The sequence below is a fragment of the Anas acuta genome, chromosome 1 (assembly GCF_963932015.1).
Source record: "Anas acuta chromosome 1, bAnaAcu1.1, whole genome shotgun sequence".
Classification (NCBI taxonomy): Eukaryota; Metazoa; Chordata; class Aves; order Anseriformes; family Anatidae; genus Anas; species Anas acuta.
The window spans coordinates 67,809,085-67,824,711 of NC_088979.1; the positions used below are offsets into that span (position 1 = coordinate 67,809,085).

Below are 15,627 nucleotides of genomic sequence, written 5' to 3' on the forward strand. Positions count from 1 at the left end.
TACCATGAAAAAAAAAAAAAAGAGAATTCATGAAGAGAACCACATCTTTGTCTTTACTGCTTAAGTTTGATAAGCATTTCTATAAAAAGTTCATTTTTAGAAAAGCTACAATAAACAAAGGACTTATGCCTAAACTCCAAACTTTTTTTTTATTAAAAAAAAAAAAAACAACAACAAACAAACAAGCAAGCAACTAACAAGCACAGTAGAACCTAAGCGAACCCAAGTAACATAGAAATAGGCATATAATTAAAGAGTTCTACTGATTACTGTTTGGAAAGTTACTGATTTGGTGCAAGGTATCACATTTTCAGTGCCATGAAATTGAATACTTAATTTCTTGGCGCTAGAACTCTTTTAAGGACAACAAATTCAATGTAGCTGATTCAGTCTGATTTCTGACACAGATCGGAGCGTCCCCAGGAAAGAAAACCTGATCTGGTTAGCTGAAGGGAACATTCAACTTTGTCCTGCAGTTGTCAAGCAGAGGACCTATGCAGTAGGAAAGGCCCAATTCCATACCAGGGATACGAAAAGGAACGACCGGGGAGAGGCACACTTGTGCCAGTTCAGCTCTACAGCACTACCAGTTAGTACACAACTTCTATATTTAGAGAAAAAATAAAATAAAACAGGGCAGCCTAAGTGTTCAGTGACACAAGATTCCTATTTCAACACACAATTATAATTATGTGGATTTATATATAATTAAAATTAATAACATCATGTTCATCAGTGTGTCAAAAAACATTACTAATATTCAGAAGAATAAATTTATCTGAACAGTGAGAGAGTAACATGCTCTTCCTGTTTGGAGGTGCTGACACTCCATACCACGAGCAGAAATCCAGCTGTTTTACACTGTGTTTCAGCACCAGCACGAAGAATAATTTTACTTTCACAGTGAAGCCATTAGGCAAACTCAGCTAGAAGGCTTCTTACAAATGTGAACAGTATTTTCACATCTCATACCACAGGACTTCCAGCTTAAACTGTAAAATATGTGTATTTGTTCACACATATGTTCTTGTACCCACCCAGGGCAACGCCATCGACACAAAATTCACTCAGCACCCCCTAAGGTGCAAAGGCACCAACTTACAGCGAGCACCAAGTACCAGCAAAGAACAGCATGGAGAACAAGCACAAATACATTTCTCAGGGATCTTAGGATTACTGCCCACAAAAGGAGACCAGAAAGCAAGGGGTCCCAGTGGAACTGAAGCCACGTAGTTGAAGACAGTACAGGTTATGGCAGGAGCAAGACCCGAGTGGAGGAGACGGATAGAGAAGACTCACACACATGGCTGGCAGCAGCAAAGAGTAACTCCAAGAGCATGAAAGCAAAGCACCCGGACTGCCAGCTCTCCTTCCTCAGCCCTCCCACTACCAGCTACCACCAAGGCAAGCACCAGCCTGAGGAGCTCAGCAGCCTGCGGAAAAGCTCCGTGAACACCAGCAAAAGGGAACGTGGGATCTGCAACACCTCTCCAACAGGAATGATGGTAACCTCACAAAATCAGATGTACTTCAACGTTTACCTCCAGTGTATTTACTGATTAACACTAAGCCACAGCTGCTTAAAAAAGATGCAAATGGGCACGTGTGGCTAAAAGCAAGGCTAATGCTGCTGCTTCCACTCCACATGAAGAACCCTCGATCTGTCTCATGACCAGAGCCAAGAGCGCTGCTTTTTTGTGGCTGTCGTCATACATTTTCAGTAAGAAAAGGCTTCGAGTTGCACTGCACATTAACAGAGATGGCAAGCTACTGAATTAAACAAGTGTAGTGTACAGAACTGCAAAAATATTTAAGAATCTAATTATAAGTTATGAAAAACACTTTACAACTCTTGTTTCTTGCCTGATAAAAGATGTAAGAGTGTCACATCTATCAGGCGCTTGAATGATCATCTCTACCTTTTAAAACACACCGCACACATCAGCTGTCACAAGACGGGAACAGAAGAGAAGAATTTAAGCACGCTATCCTAAAGAAAATGGTAGGTGTTCTGCCTAGTAGTATAGATCCTCTCACACAATTTCAAATACATAAGTTGAAGTAAGAATTTCTTCTTCCATCACAGACATTTTTAGCACATCAGTCAAATAAAACAAGCCTTATTGAAAGGAGGATGTTTGGAGGTAGATATTCAGGTCAAAAGAACCACGCAAACGGAGTATTTAATCACCATCTTATAAAGGAAAGGGCTCAACCTTTGCAATCAAGAACCAGGGTTATTTCAAGTGCAGCAATATAGTCCCCTAAGAACTCCCCCGACCTCTGAACTGGAAGAATTTACAGTTCGTGTGGACAGCAAGAATGTATTTCCATGACCCACAACAGGCAAATTTTGCTACAACAGTTTGAGCGAGCATCTAGGTGCTGCTACAGCTGCCAGCACGCACTGCTGTACCTTGGACTTTCTAAACAAAGAATAGGGCGCATGTGCATGTTAAGCCACGACACTGGTCAGCATGACTTTGGGTATTAGATTTCACTATGATTTAGAAAGTAATCATCATCTGTATGACCATATTCAGATGAAGATGAAAGCATCATATTGGAAATGGAAATCCTCAAGCAATGATAGATATCGTAAGTATTATCTGGATTGGTAGAAGTTTTTGATACTTTTTTTTTTTTTTGATACCAAGAAGTCCCAACAAGGGTCCTCCAAAGGGAGGAAGAGCATGGTTGTCTCTGTGCAGGAGACACAAATGCCCAGCCTCACCCCTACAATTTGAGCTCAGTCAGGACAGCAGCAGTCCCACCACGCTACTACCAGAATGAGAAGAAAACCACATGGACTCATCATCATCATCAGACCAACATATACCACCACCAAACCTAAACACCAGCTCCACAATTTCCTGCTTGTGAGCCCACTGGTTAACACAAGGCCCTCCATGACCAAAATTTCCAGCAGGTCCAAAACAGAGATGCTGTACCGTATAGTTTTTGATACACTTAGCTTGTATTATTTCATTCTTTAGGCCATGACCTGCAAAATGGCATCACGCAAGGATCTTAAGTATGTTCTTTGATACACTAATGAATATAACATGAAAAAAATGAGTAGGCTGCTTGTCAAGCAGCCAACAGGTACCTCACTTCTAGGTTGTGGTGAAACATCACTACTGTAATTCACCTCCGGTGTGTCCCATCCTTGGCATCCTACACAAGATGAGCATGATTCTTCCTGTACATAAGCACAAGAGCATGTTTGGATGGATGTAAGCAGTAATGCTCTTTGATGAAAAGCCTTGGAAAACCACATAATACGAATATCCTTTTCAAACCACGAGATTGCAAAAAAAGTCCAAGCCTCTGCTGTTCTACCTAGAAGTTCCTCTTACAACACACACATGCCTGCTCTGAGGAAATGCAAGTTGCTCCGAAAGGAGCAGGTCACCCCTCTTACCTAAGACAGAGGAGTGAGGGTCCAAAGGGAAGCCACCCATTTAGATCCACTCAGCTGAACAACCACAGCTTCTCCTAATTCTTCACCACCCTGTAAAACATGGGTACAAAAATCCACGCGAGGCGGTGACAATGAGTATCAGTAAAGACTGATCTCCACCCCCTTCCTCCAGCCAGCAGTCTGCATAACACAGGGAAGCAGCTTCAACCTATTAAAAGTAAAAAGCAGTTAATGCTTCCTTTAAGAGGTTCATTCATAAGAGGAGTCTTTGTAAGACGATATTTAATTTATAACGCAATTGTGCAATCAACAAGTTACTTTGTCAATGCGATCTGCCACGGAAAGGTGGAACTATTAGAATTTAGTGATTTAAAGTCCAACTCATTCCTATGCTACATTGCCAGGCAGGAATCCTGGATCTAAACATCGCTTGATTTTGACTTTATTATTTTCAAACCTCTCTACTCTGAGGTTATTTTCCTGAAGAAACATCTCCCTAGTTGGTACAGCTGCTGAAGCGTGGCTTCATTACAAACTATTACCTTCACACTGCCTTTGCTGACTTCCAGCTAACCAGCGAGATATATCGTGCACACTGCTGCCCAGATGAGCCAGCAGCCTCCCAGCTTACGTTCACGGGCCATACGTCGTGGCTTCATGAGGCAGTCAGGTGCTGGCTACATATACAGGAAGTTCAGGCAGTAAATGTTAGTTAAGGTCAAAGTGTTTAAGGTGGCAAGAACAAAAGTCACTTCAAACATGCGATGTGCTCGTTGCTGTCATCTCTGGGACACAAACATTTAAGCCACGCATACAATGCTCTTGGGGCAGCCAGACAGGCAAAGTAGGAGAGTAATGGAAGTAAATACCAAATTTTAAATTATTTTGTACGGACCCTGACAGTGAACTTATTGCCCCTCTTCTTCCACATACAAATCAGAATTCGATTACTAACAGAAAGCCCTTGAACACTGGCTCTCCATGAAACTCATAGCTACCTCAAATATACTGGAGACTTCAGGAAAAAAAAAAAAAAACAAACAACATTTATCTTAAGGAAAATAAATAAAATCAATATCAATCATTAACTGAAGTTCAGCAAAGATCTGGACTATGGTGACCAGAAATGAAGACTGACACTTGAAATGAGATGTACGCCTACATACTTTAGGAATTCCCTCCCTTTGTCCCTCAATTTCGTGTTCTATTTTCACAAAATTTTTATTTTTGCCTTCCAGTGGATGAATGCACTGGTGTAGACGGAAGGGGAAAAAGACACTTCCTGCTTTTATAAAAAATGAATACTCTCTGGACATTCCCTAAGTAAACTGAAACCAAAAGTAGTAGAGGCAAAAAAAAATAGATCTTTCTTACACAGCAAAAACTACGATGCATATTTCAATAAAATAAGCACTTAATTTGTTCCATTAAAAGTGTCATATCATGTACTACGCTAATTACTCCTTAACAAGATGTTATACGCTTAAACACGTTTATATGTTTGTGACTACTAAAACTCGACTCAAAGATGCTCCTGCCCCTCCTCCAAATTATACAGTCAGTGAGGCAGAACCTGTGAATTCATGGAAAAACTAACAAACACATCAACAAAGCATGCATTTAAAGTGAAATAAACATGACTTCACACTACAGGTACGTATTTCATATATCTGAAGCATGTTTTCTCTTACAAAAAGTGAAGCTGAATGAAAACGAAGTGAACGTGCTGTATTTTCTTGAATTGATTAGCGCAGGTACAGTCTCAAGGTGCTCTAACAGACTCTGGCAAGTCCCTAGATATACTTAGCATGCAAAGTTTTAACTTCCATTCACACAAGATAATCATTCGCGTGTCTTTAAGCAGCAGCAGTAATTAAAAAAAGACTGAAAATTGTTTGCTATTAAAAACCGATCAAAACCCACACATTAGTTTTGAAGAAGCCCTGGATTGCGAGATTAGGCTTTGAAACTCACTGCTATGAAAAAGACAAACACCTCCACTATTTCAAGCTTTTTTTTTTTTAAATACAGATGCACACAGAAGTGGAAAAAAAAGTGAAATCATTTATTTTGTCATCTAGCTTGGCGTGCTTTTATTTCTAAATACCTGAGAGAAACTCAGGTTACTGCAGTGAAGAGAAATATCTCTGGTAAAGAGAAAGAGAACTTATTAATTCCACTATGAAGGATGCCACAGTAAACAGAGTGGAATGGGACAGTCACAGGAAACACAGTATCTGTAATATCGCACTATTTTCATGTAATATTTCAATTAAAGGTGTTTTTTCTGCCCTGCAAACCTGAACAGTGGCATAGCCTTTCCTGCTGAGATTTGTGTGTAGTGAACTGACAGAACATCCCTGTCACGAAGACAACAGTCATCAGCACTGCAAACTGCATCTGCTCTAAAAGGCAAACGCAGGTGAGGAAAACTACTGAATACCCACAGCAGCTTGGCGATGCACGTCTCATGTTTTCAGTCCAACACAATCACGAAACACTGAGTTTCACAGCACTTTCTGACAGGAAAAAAGTACCTTTAGCTGTTTCCACGCTGCAAGCACACAGAGCACTTACTGCCACAATATTCAAGTACTCTACCACCCAAAGCAATAGTTTGGGAGACCTCTAAAGTACGTTTTCCAGCTGCTTTCTTACTTTCTTTCTTGCCATCATCTCCACCCTGCTCCCACCCAGCCTAACAGTACAGGTAGACTCGCACCACAGCTTTCTCCTTGGCGGGGAATTCCTCTCTACGTGGATGCTGCTCGCACGAATCTTTCAGGAACTTGATCTTTCAGACCTCTCCTTTTCAAACTAGTTCAAAATACACATTAGGTGCACTGACAACAGGCTCACAGGGGTTGCTCTTCCTTGCGAATCCCAGCTAAAAACCAGGTCCAACTCCACGGCGACGAACTTTTTGGCAGCCAGGCACGGGAAATCCCATCCGAGGAGCTGGATCTCAGGAAGCCTCGGGTCTGCCCGGCCTCCTGCCCAGGCAGCAAACTTTCCACACGCACCCACCCCAGGCTGCAACAGCACCTCTTGCACGGAGGGACACAACATAAAAAAATAATTACACGAAGCGGAGAGAGGAGGGGGAAGCAGGCAGGACGAGCCTATGGATCATGGATTATTTGAGGCAGAGTTGAGCGCGTTTCGCCCTCTCGCAGCCGGGTTTTAGGGACGGGCACGAGGCCTCCCCCCCCCCCCCCCAGCTCCTTCCCTTCCCCTTCCCCTCCCCAGCGCGGCCCTGCCCGGCGCTACCCACCTGGGCCTGCTGCTGCTGCCGCCACCGCCGCCGGCCGGGCTCATGCGGGGGCTGCGGGCGACGCCGCTGAGGAAGGAGGAGGAGGAGGAGGAGCCCCCGAGGCCTGTGCAGGGGAGGAGGGCCGGGGCGGGCCGCGGGTGCGCCGCCTGTCGCCGACGGGCTCCTCGCTCTCAGCCCGAGCCCCGCGCCGCCATCTTGGGACCGGCGGAGGGGGAGGAGGAGGAGGACCCGGCGCGTCCCGGCGTGCAGCGCGCGGGGAGGGGGGGGAAGTAGGGGAGGAGGGGGTCGCTCTAGCAGCGCGGGGGGATCATAGAGTCGCGGCGCCTGCGCGCTGCGCGGGAGGGAGGCGGCCGCCGCCATGTTGGGGGAGGGCAAAGATGGAGGGAGAGGGGGGAGGGGTGGAGGGGATCGTGCGCAAGCGCTGATGGCGGGGGGGAGGGGGAAGGGGGGGGGGGGGTCACTGAGTGCGTCGCTCGCAACCCGGTAGGCGAGGTGGTTAAAAAAAAAACACACCTAATTTGGGGCCACAAACGCTTAAAATATTCAAATAAACCCTTAAAACCGTGAAAATGCATTCTCAAAAGCGTGAAACCGAAGCCAAATTTTTACCCTGCGCATGTGTTTAAGAGCTTTAATAAAACGCAGCTCTGTTGCCGTATCTGAACTCAGTATTCCTGTTTTTAGCTCGAATTTTAAAAATCTCAAACGTGAGGGATTTTTGGAGCAGCACACCCAGCCCTAGCACCTCCAGACATATATATGGGGTATGAATCCTGAGCGAAATGCCCTCGGGCTTCAGCGTGGTCCCAAAGCGGGGTGCGTCGCTGGGCTGGAGCCGGCAGCGTGCCTCAGTGCTCCCCTAAAAGTCCTCGCTAAAACACACAGAGTTTGTGTCTGGGAGCCCTCTGCCACCCAGTTGCCAAACCTGCCAGTTTTAATTAGTAAAACAGCAGATCGAGGATAACGTTTATTGTGCCACAAGCTCCCCTGTCGCCCCAGAAATAGTAACACAAAGCAAATGATCTGTGAGATGCAATCCCCTCCTGCTTCCCCTGAGCCCTGCTGCAGAGCCCCCGTGCCCAGTCCTCACCTCCTGCTTGGCTCTGCGGGTGCTACGAGGAGCCAAGTCAGGGGCTAAAGTCCAAGCAAACACCATCGTCTGCTCCCCCCTTGCCCACAGAGCCAGTCCTCTCATCACAGGCCTACTCAGCCTGCTCAGGCATGATTCATTTTCAGCACATCCATGCTGGCTCTTCCCACCCTGCTCTTGCTCAGCCTGGAAATAACCTCCCAAAGTTTTGGGTGAAGCATATCCACCCTAAGACCCCCAGATCCTCCTTGCCTTTGATCCCTGGTCGCCTCCTGTAAGCATCACAGTCTTTCAGAGATGGTAGAAGGTGGCCTTGCAGTGATGTTGGCCACCTCTCAGTTTGCTTGGTTGCTTCCCATCCGATCCTCTGAGCTTTTATACATGGTCTTCAAATCCTGAATAACTCCTCCTCTGCTGTGAGCAGCCCCTTATCTCTCCCAGACTTTGCTGCTACCCACAGAGATCTGGGAGCCCCGATAGCACACCTTGTCAGTAACAACAGCACCAGTGTAGCCTTTTCTGGGTGCTCTGCCACATCAGGCAGCAAAGCCACAATTTCCTTAGGCCTCCTTTTGCTGCTGCTGGACCTATAGATGCCTTTATTGTCCTTCACAACCTTCAACAGTTTCGATTCCAGCCTGGCCTTGGCCCTTCACAATGTTGTTGCACATTTAGGTGGTGCTCCTAAAGTCCTTGCTGGGATCTGTCCTACTCAGTCACTGCATGGGAGCTTCTCTGCAACTTTTTGGAGACCTTTGGTCATCTTTGTATTTTCCTGCAACCTTGTAGCAGGAAGGAGGAGGACTGCTCAAAATATCTAGGATAGAGATACCATTGCTCAAAATATCTAGGATAGAGATACCATGGGTTTATACAATGAAATGATCATTTTATCTTTTTTTCTTTCCAAATAGTTTCTGCCACTTCTTTTCTTTTTTTTTTTTTTCTTTTTCTTTTTTTTTTCCCTCTTTCAGATCATCAAGTTTTGTTTTTTTTTTTTTTTTTTTTTCCTGTGGAACTATTGACTGCAATCCTGAGATCTTGTCCCGAGTTAGTAATGGTCATCTCATGGCCCATCACTGCTTTGAGGTGGTGCTTAGGAGTTTCACACGTTTTCCTCTGAAGAAACAAGATGGAGATTTCTTAGTCCACAAATGAGATTGTGAGAAAGAGGCAGATGACAGCAGGCAGAGGAAACATGCAGTATAGAGCCAGCTGATGTGGATGGTGGGGGCGGAGGTGCTTGTGTACTACACTGGCTGCATCCAGAGGTATGGGAAAAGCTTCTCTGAACAGACCATGGATGGGAAAAGTCTCAGCCTTGCTTCTGGTTCGAGGAGGTGTGGGACAAATCATCTTGGCTGTGGACATACAAAGGACGATACATCACGGAATATACTTTGAGCAAATTGTTCTGTAGCAGTAGTGCACGGATGACCAAGCTGTGTGATGGATTTCGCTTTGATTCTGCTAGGGATAAATTGCTACTTTGGGGGAAGTACTAAATCATTTTTAGGTTTTATATCACTTATTTGCAACTTATTTTACACTGGAGTAGCTTGACTTGCCATTGATAACTATGGCCATTGGCGTCCCCAAGCTGTTTCTGCTAGGAGGGAGATAATTGTACTCTCCTGCCTCATTTAAGTATTTTAAATATTCCACAGGGCTCGAGTATTGGGGCATAGACATGCTTTTGCTGCCTTGAGTGCTTTCAGCGCTGGTATAGCCAGCTGGTGGAAAGCAACTGTATCTTCCCAGCTGAGCAAAGCCTGAACTTGGAGAAATGTGAGTGGAATTCCCGGTGGAGAAGCCGCTGCTGCCTGCTCCTCACTAAGCTGTGCTGCAGCTTTCGGCATGGGTGTGGGCTACAGCTGCGGGGAACAAGTGCTTGGGCTTCCAGCGAGCCCCTCCACAGACAGGCTGCAGCGAGGTGCTTCAACTACCTTATGCAAGCAGTGCTGGGTTAAAAGATAAAAACAATTATAGTTAATAACCTGGTGGCTATGTAGAAGCCCTCTAGAAAACCTATTTTTTAGCATCTGAACATTTGGAAATAAGTGTCTTTTCTTAACTGCTGGAGAAGAACATTAACAACCTGCCTCGTGCACAGGTTGTATGGAATAGGCAGTGGTTTCCAGCAGGAGGAAAAGGAAAAATTTTCATTAAAAATAGCATTCCAAGCCCACTTCACCATTCATGTCTGATGCTGGAGAAATGCCATCGTGAACCAGGTCTGCTGCATATTAATTTCAGTAAAGGTTGATGTCTCACTTCGGAGCTTTGTAGAAGAAAGTTTCCTTGAGAGCTGGCTTAGTGAACATAGGCAGAACGCTGCATGTATCCCTTTTTCATTTCATGTGAAAACCCCAGTACAAAGGACTCGATAATACTCCTTTTTGTGTTGATTTCAAAGAATTATCAGAGTGAAAATGAGATCTTGAAGCCTTGTAAGTGTAACCCCTTAGATGATAGGCATCTTTTTTGTGAGCTGTCTAACTTAGTTAATCCTCTTTAGACAGAAAAAATACACTGAAGTGTTACAAGCCTTTGGGAGCCAAGCCAAATGCTTCAGCTTGCTGATAGCTGAAGACTTTATGCCTCCCTTTGCAGTTAAAAGGTAAGGAAGGGGAAAAGATGGTCAGTTACATAAGGAAATAGTGACTTAGAGCCTCGTATGGGTAAAAGGGAGATAAAAAAATCTCTGCAGTGACTGGGTGACAGTGGTGGAAACACAGGTTGTTACTGAAGTAAGAAGTGATGGTCTGTCATCTCATCTGCTCCTCTCTTTGTCCCTAGAGGAAATTTGGAGATGGGGACAACACTCGACTCAGATCTCCTCATTTTCAGTGCAGACAGAGAGACTTGAGCTCCTAAGGCTGTCTATAGGGGAGTGCAAGTCGGTTGGCGTAATGCAGTGTAAGCCTTAGCTGAAGGGGGAGATGAAGCCAAGACAGCGTGGTGGAGGCAGCATGGTGAAGCCACCCTTTGCCACTTGCAGTAAACGTGACCCTCCTTGTGCTAAGAGCTGTGGTAAAGCTCTCGGTAGAGTAAGATGTGAGTGAAGCGTGTGGAAATAAGGAAACAGACACTTCACTTTTCAAAGTCCTCTGGAGACTGGCCAGACGTGTTTCCCCCACATCCCGCATGCTTTTATATAGATGTGGTTTTATGCCAGCGTTAATTTTTAATGTCTGAAACTAGTCTTAGCTTTTATTATTGGTTTGGCACGGAGGAATAACGTGGAGAATACTTAAACGCTGCCAGGTTTAAGCGCTGCTCTTTTTATTTGTGAGACATAGAAACGTTGGTCTGAAGAATACAGAAGCTCAATGCAAGCAATACAGAGTAAAGTTTGATTCCTTGCCTCAACTCAACACTTGTGTCAGGCGTGCTTCCGATTACCTTAAATTCCCACTGGAGGAGAGAAAAGTGAGGGATGCTTAGCGAGCAAGTTAGCAAGAGTGGTGTTTAATATTTCATTCTAGGACCTGAGCTACTTACCTCTGCTTCTTCATTTTAACCTGAAGGATTTATTTTTTCCATAGGCATTTCTGAAAGGTGGTGCACACTTCTGAGTCCTGAAAACAGATACCTGTTCATACCTTCTTCATGCTGACTGGTCTCTTGGCTAAGGCATGACGTGGAGGTTCACGCCACCTTGAAGTCCTTCCCACTTCTGCCTGCAAGGCTGCTCTTGACCTGTGACAGTGTTTCAGTTCCTCTCTGCAAGATGAGGGAGGTTTCCCTCTGTGCTTCACTGCAATCCGCCCAGCAGGGCAGAGGCTGCTTCACCCAGCACAGCGGCATCTGGAAGGAAATAGGGTGCAAGGAGAAGCAGCTCATGCTCACCTCTTCATCCCCAAGTCTTTGTGTTGACCATCTTTCTGCTCACCTCATGCTCACCTCGTTCAGTCTCCTTTCAGTGTCAGATTATGGACACAATCATTCTTCCCTGTGAAGTGTAGGGCTTGTGCTGTAGGTTTCCAAAATATTCTTTGGTCATCTCTGCAGGTGAATTGGAAATGCTCTTTTCTGCCACTATCTCTCTCTCTTTTTTTTTTTTTTTTTTCTTTTTTCTTTTCTCTGTGCTGTGAGGATGCCAGCGCTGCAGGTATTTCCAACCTATTTTTTCCCTGCCTTTTTTCTCTCTGCTGTGCTTATACTTCTCTACCTTCACAACCCGGCCTGAGCTCCCGACCGGGCATCCAGTCTCAGAAAGAAGCCTTTGAGCGGCTGCTGTAGTTGTGAAAGATGCTCAGAAGCAATACTTCTGTTTACTCGGAGATTTCACGGGGCCATCTCAGTGGCTTCTGCAGCACACAGCTGAAACTGTCTTGCATCACACAGCTCTGCAGGTTTGGGTTAACTCTCGTTTCAGTTGTAAACGAGAAGCCTGACTGACACAGCTGTTTTCCTGACCACATGCCTACATTATTTTTCCTAGATATATATAGAAGCCTGACATGCTGAGCAGAGCAAAATGACTTTGTGCAATTAATGTGACATGCTTAATAATGCCTTTAAGGGTGCAGGCATCCACATTTATCAACCTGCCACAGCTAAAAAAAAATCTGCCAAGCAATCCCAGCACAAACACAGCACAGGTTTTCCTAAAACAAGGGACAACACAACGCCCAATTGGTAATATTGCTTTTGGGAAGAGACACTGTATTTTTCCAAGAGAAGCTTATGTCATGCCAGCAACTCACTTTGCCCTTGTGTTATACTACATGGTGATAAATTCAATTTACTTTTTTTTTTTTTTTTTTTCCCTTTGGCATTTTAATGTCATAATTACTTTCCTATTTAAACAGCTTGATCCTTGAATACAAAGTGAGGTTTGGTTAATAGCACTGCAGCAGCACTTTGGTGAAATCAGGTCCAACTAGCTATCCATATTTTTTTTTTTCCAGTCAATAAATGATTTTCAAAAGGTCATCCTGACATAATTGAAAAGTTGAAGGCTTGAGTAATTAGCACGGAATATGCAGCTTTCCACACCTGGTGCTTTTGGTACAGCTGCATTAGTAATACTGTTGTCTGGGGAGGTTTTAATTTGGAAAGGAGGGTGCTCCCGAAAGGTGTCTGCTTGAAAACAAACCCTTATTTAGCATAAGAAACAGTGTCAGCCACAGCTTCAGCTTGCCTTTGTTTGGGTGTTAGGAGATGTGAATGTGAAGCCTGGCTCCCTTCCTTTCCTCAGCAGCAATACTCACCTTACTGTAGCTCTTCCTTGTCTGCTGCAGAGACAGCAAAACCACAGAGGGAAGGAGGTACAGAGGAGAAGAAGAAGGATTTAAGCTGCCTCTCGTGCCTTGTCCCATCGTGAATTGCCTGGTTTTGGTATGAGGTGGAAATGTAATTCCTGTGGTTTGAGCCTTGCTCCATGCCTTACTTCCAACGAATGCCAGAGGACGGGGCAGAGAGACGAGGACGCTGGGGGCACTGGCCATTGAAAGAGCCTAGCTGGGGGGAAGAGGATGAAAATATTAATCTATTACCAAGTTGGGGATGAGCTGTGTTTGGACCCAGAGGTTAAAAGAAGTGCAGCCAGTGTACCTCGGACGCTGGTACTCGGACTACCTCTACCCCAAGCGCTGAGCTCACCGTAGAAGTGGTGGCACCAAGCTGGAGGACGCAGTGTTTGAGGCCTGCTGGAGAGTGTTGCAGGCTGTGTCTGAGCCCTGTGCCTGCATCGCCTTTCTATGGAAACTCCTGTAAATTCCCTGTCTCAGCCCTACCTGGTGCTGGCATGCGGGCATATCACACCTCTGGACTTTGGAGCAGACAGACACCCTGGGCTGGTGGTGCACACGGAGCAGAAGAGATCATCCAGGCCATTGTGTACCCAGCGAATTCATTCAGCAGGTGCTTTGTCTGGAAAAGCACAGGGCATCTAGCCCATTTGTGATTTTGCTTTCACAGTTCTTAATTCTGCGTTTGGTAGTGTAAGAAGATAATACTTTCTGTTTGGCATGCTGAAGAAATGCAGCACAGAGAAGGTAAAATGCTTCACGGCAGAGGAAAATCCAGTTTAAATAGTCAGGATTTTAGCACGAATGTGTACTGAAAGGCTTGGCCCTTGGGATGGAAATAGACCTTGGAACAGTACCAAGGTGCTTCAGAGCTCCTTGTTCCCATTGCTTTTCTCTTTCGGATATAATGGCTGGAGCTGTCTGGATACAGAACTTATTTGAACTAAAAATCAGTATATTTTAAAACAGAATCTTAATTCTCCTGTGTCTCAGAAAGTCTGCTCAGGTATGAAACAGTGTGTTGCTTTTTGTGCTGTTTTTCTAGGCTCATGTTTAATCTGTGTGAACTGTGAAATCCTGCTTTTACTTTACTAATATGGAAGAGGCCAAACTTGTGATTAAATTGTTATGTTTGTAAAGAATGGGCAAGCTCCTGTGAATTAGTTCCCTTAATAACCTACAGCGATCGTTTATTGCAAGCTCTTACAAATAAAAAAACCAGCAGCTACTTCGCACTGTTTGGAGTCATTGAACTACAGTGGTTGTGATGCACATCAGAACCAGATTCAAACATACAATAAATGTTAATTGTGATTTCTTGACAGTTTTTCCTTTGTAAGCCCAGAAGGTCCCTGACAGCCTTGCGAGTATGGAAAGAAATGTGAAAACAAATCACAGAGCGGATGTGGTTCTGTGTCCAGGGATTGCTCTGTAACCCCGAGAGGTTGTGGTGACATGGGTTTTTCTAAAGGAAGCAGCAGGTCAGAGGTTTTTCACCAGTGACATCTGATTGGAGAGGTACCTCACCTGGCATCAATATCCTAGGGAGGATATTGAAAATAAATGCCATTGCACACTTCCAGATTAATCAAAATTGATGCAATTACAGGCATAAAGGCATTGTAAATCCAGGTGAGCACTCACAAAGCATAACTTTAAGGGTACGACCCCTGTATGATGTGGATTCTCTAACAGTGGCCATCATTGTGCAGCCTGTTGCTTTTCAGTTTCATGTCCTTCCTGCCTGAGCCAAACTTGATGCTCGTCTGTTATTTAGTGCTTCTGATCTAGTGCTTCTGATCTGTAATGACCATCAAGGAGGTGAAAAGGTGCAGTAAATTTTAAATTGGTCTGCTGTGGAAGCCAGAGTCACAAGAATTGCATTTTAGTGGCTCGGTCACCAGTAGGAGCTTCAGTGCTGGCATGATAGCTCTTCCTTTCAGCATACAAATCCACCAAATCCCCCTCTCCAGTTTGAAGTTAATGACTGGAAATTGCTGGAGATTCTGTTCCTCAGAATGAGGGGAAATGTGTTAAGAAGTATTGTGTAGGACTGGGGTTTATCTTCCATTAAAATACCGATGCTGATGTTTCCAAGACTTGTGTGTTATGCTCTAGAAGGAGCATCCTTCTGTTTTCGTCTTCTAATTTGGTTAATTCCATGCTTGCAGACACTATTACTCTCTTTAATGTTCAATTAAACTAATGAGCTCCTAAATATAGCAAGTAATCCCTGTTTTTTTTTCTTTCTTTTTTTTTTTTTCTTTCTTCTCCATAAAAATACTCCTATTGAACCTGAAAGAAAGATTTACACGATAAAATCTTTGCCCTGAGAGGCTCCTCAAAAGCTTAGTTATAAGTGTGTAGGATCTTCAGCTAAGAGTTGTGTAACGTGGTAAGTGCTTGTAATCATTTATGACCTGGAATCAGCCTAACTTCTAATGCTATAATGCTTGTAGTGCTTCAAATACCACCTTCATACAGTGCATCAGAAGTGTACCGTTCACCTAATTACTAGTTAAGACTAGTTACTAGTTAAATTAACTCTGAAACACTGGCTATTATGCTTAGATATTTTTTC

At 44.4% G+C, this 15,627-nt stretch overlaps 1 protein-coding gene across 6 annotated transcripts in view; it reads right to left on the reverse strand.

Annotated features, from left to right (window-relative positions):
• UBE3A (ubiquitin protein ligase E3A) overlaps positions 1–6,934 on the reverse strand; it is a 47,829-nt gene extending 40,895 nt beyond the window's left edge. For 4 of the 6 annotated variants that reach the window (XM_068681202.1, XM_068681237.1, XM_068681236.1 and 1 more), the window contains exon 1: positions 6,699–6,934. The gene's annotated coding sequence lies outside the window, so the exon portion shown is untranslated. Of the gene's footprint in view, positions 1–3,424; positions 3,633–6,698 lie in introns of all 6 variants that reach the window. The other 2 variants (XM_068681211.1, XM_068681220.1) reach the window with 2 other exon arrangements.
• Between the last annotated feature and the right edge of the window lie 8,693 nt (positions 6,935–15,627).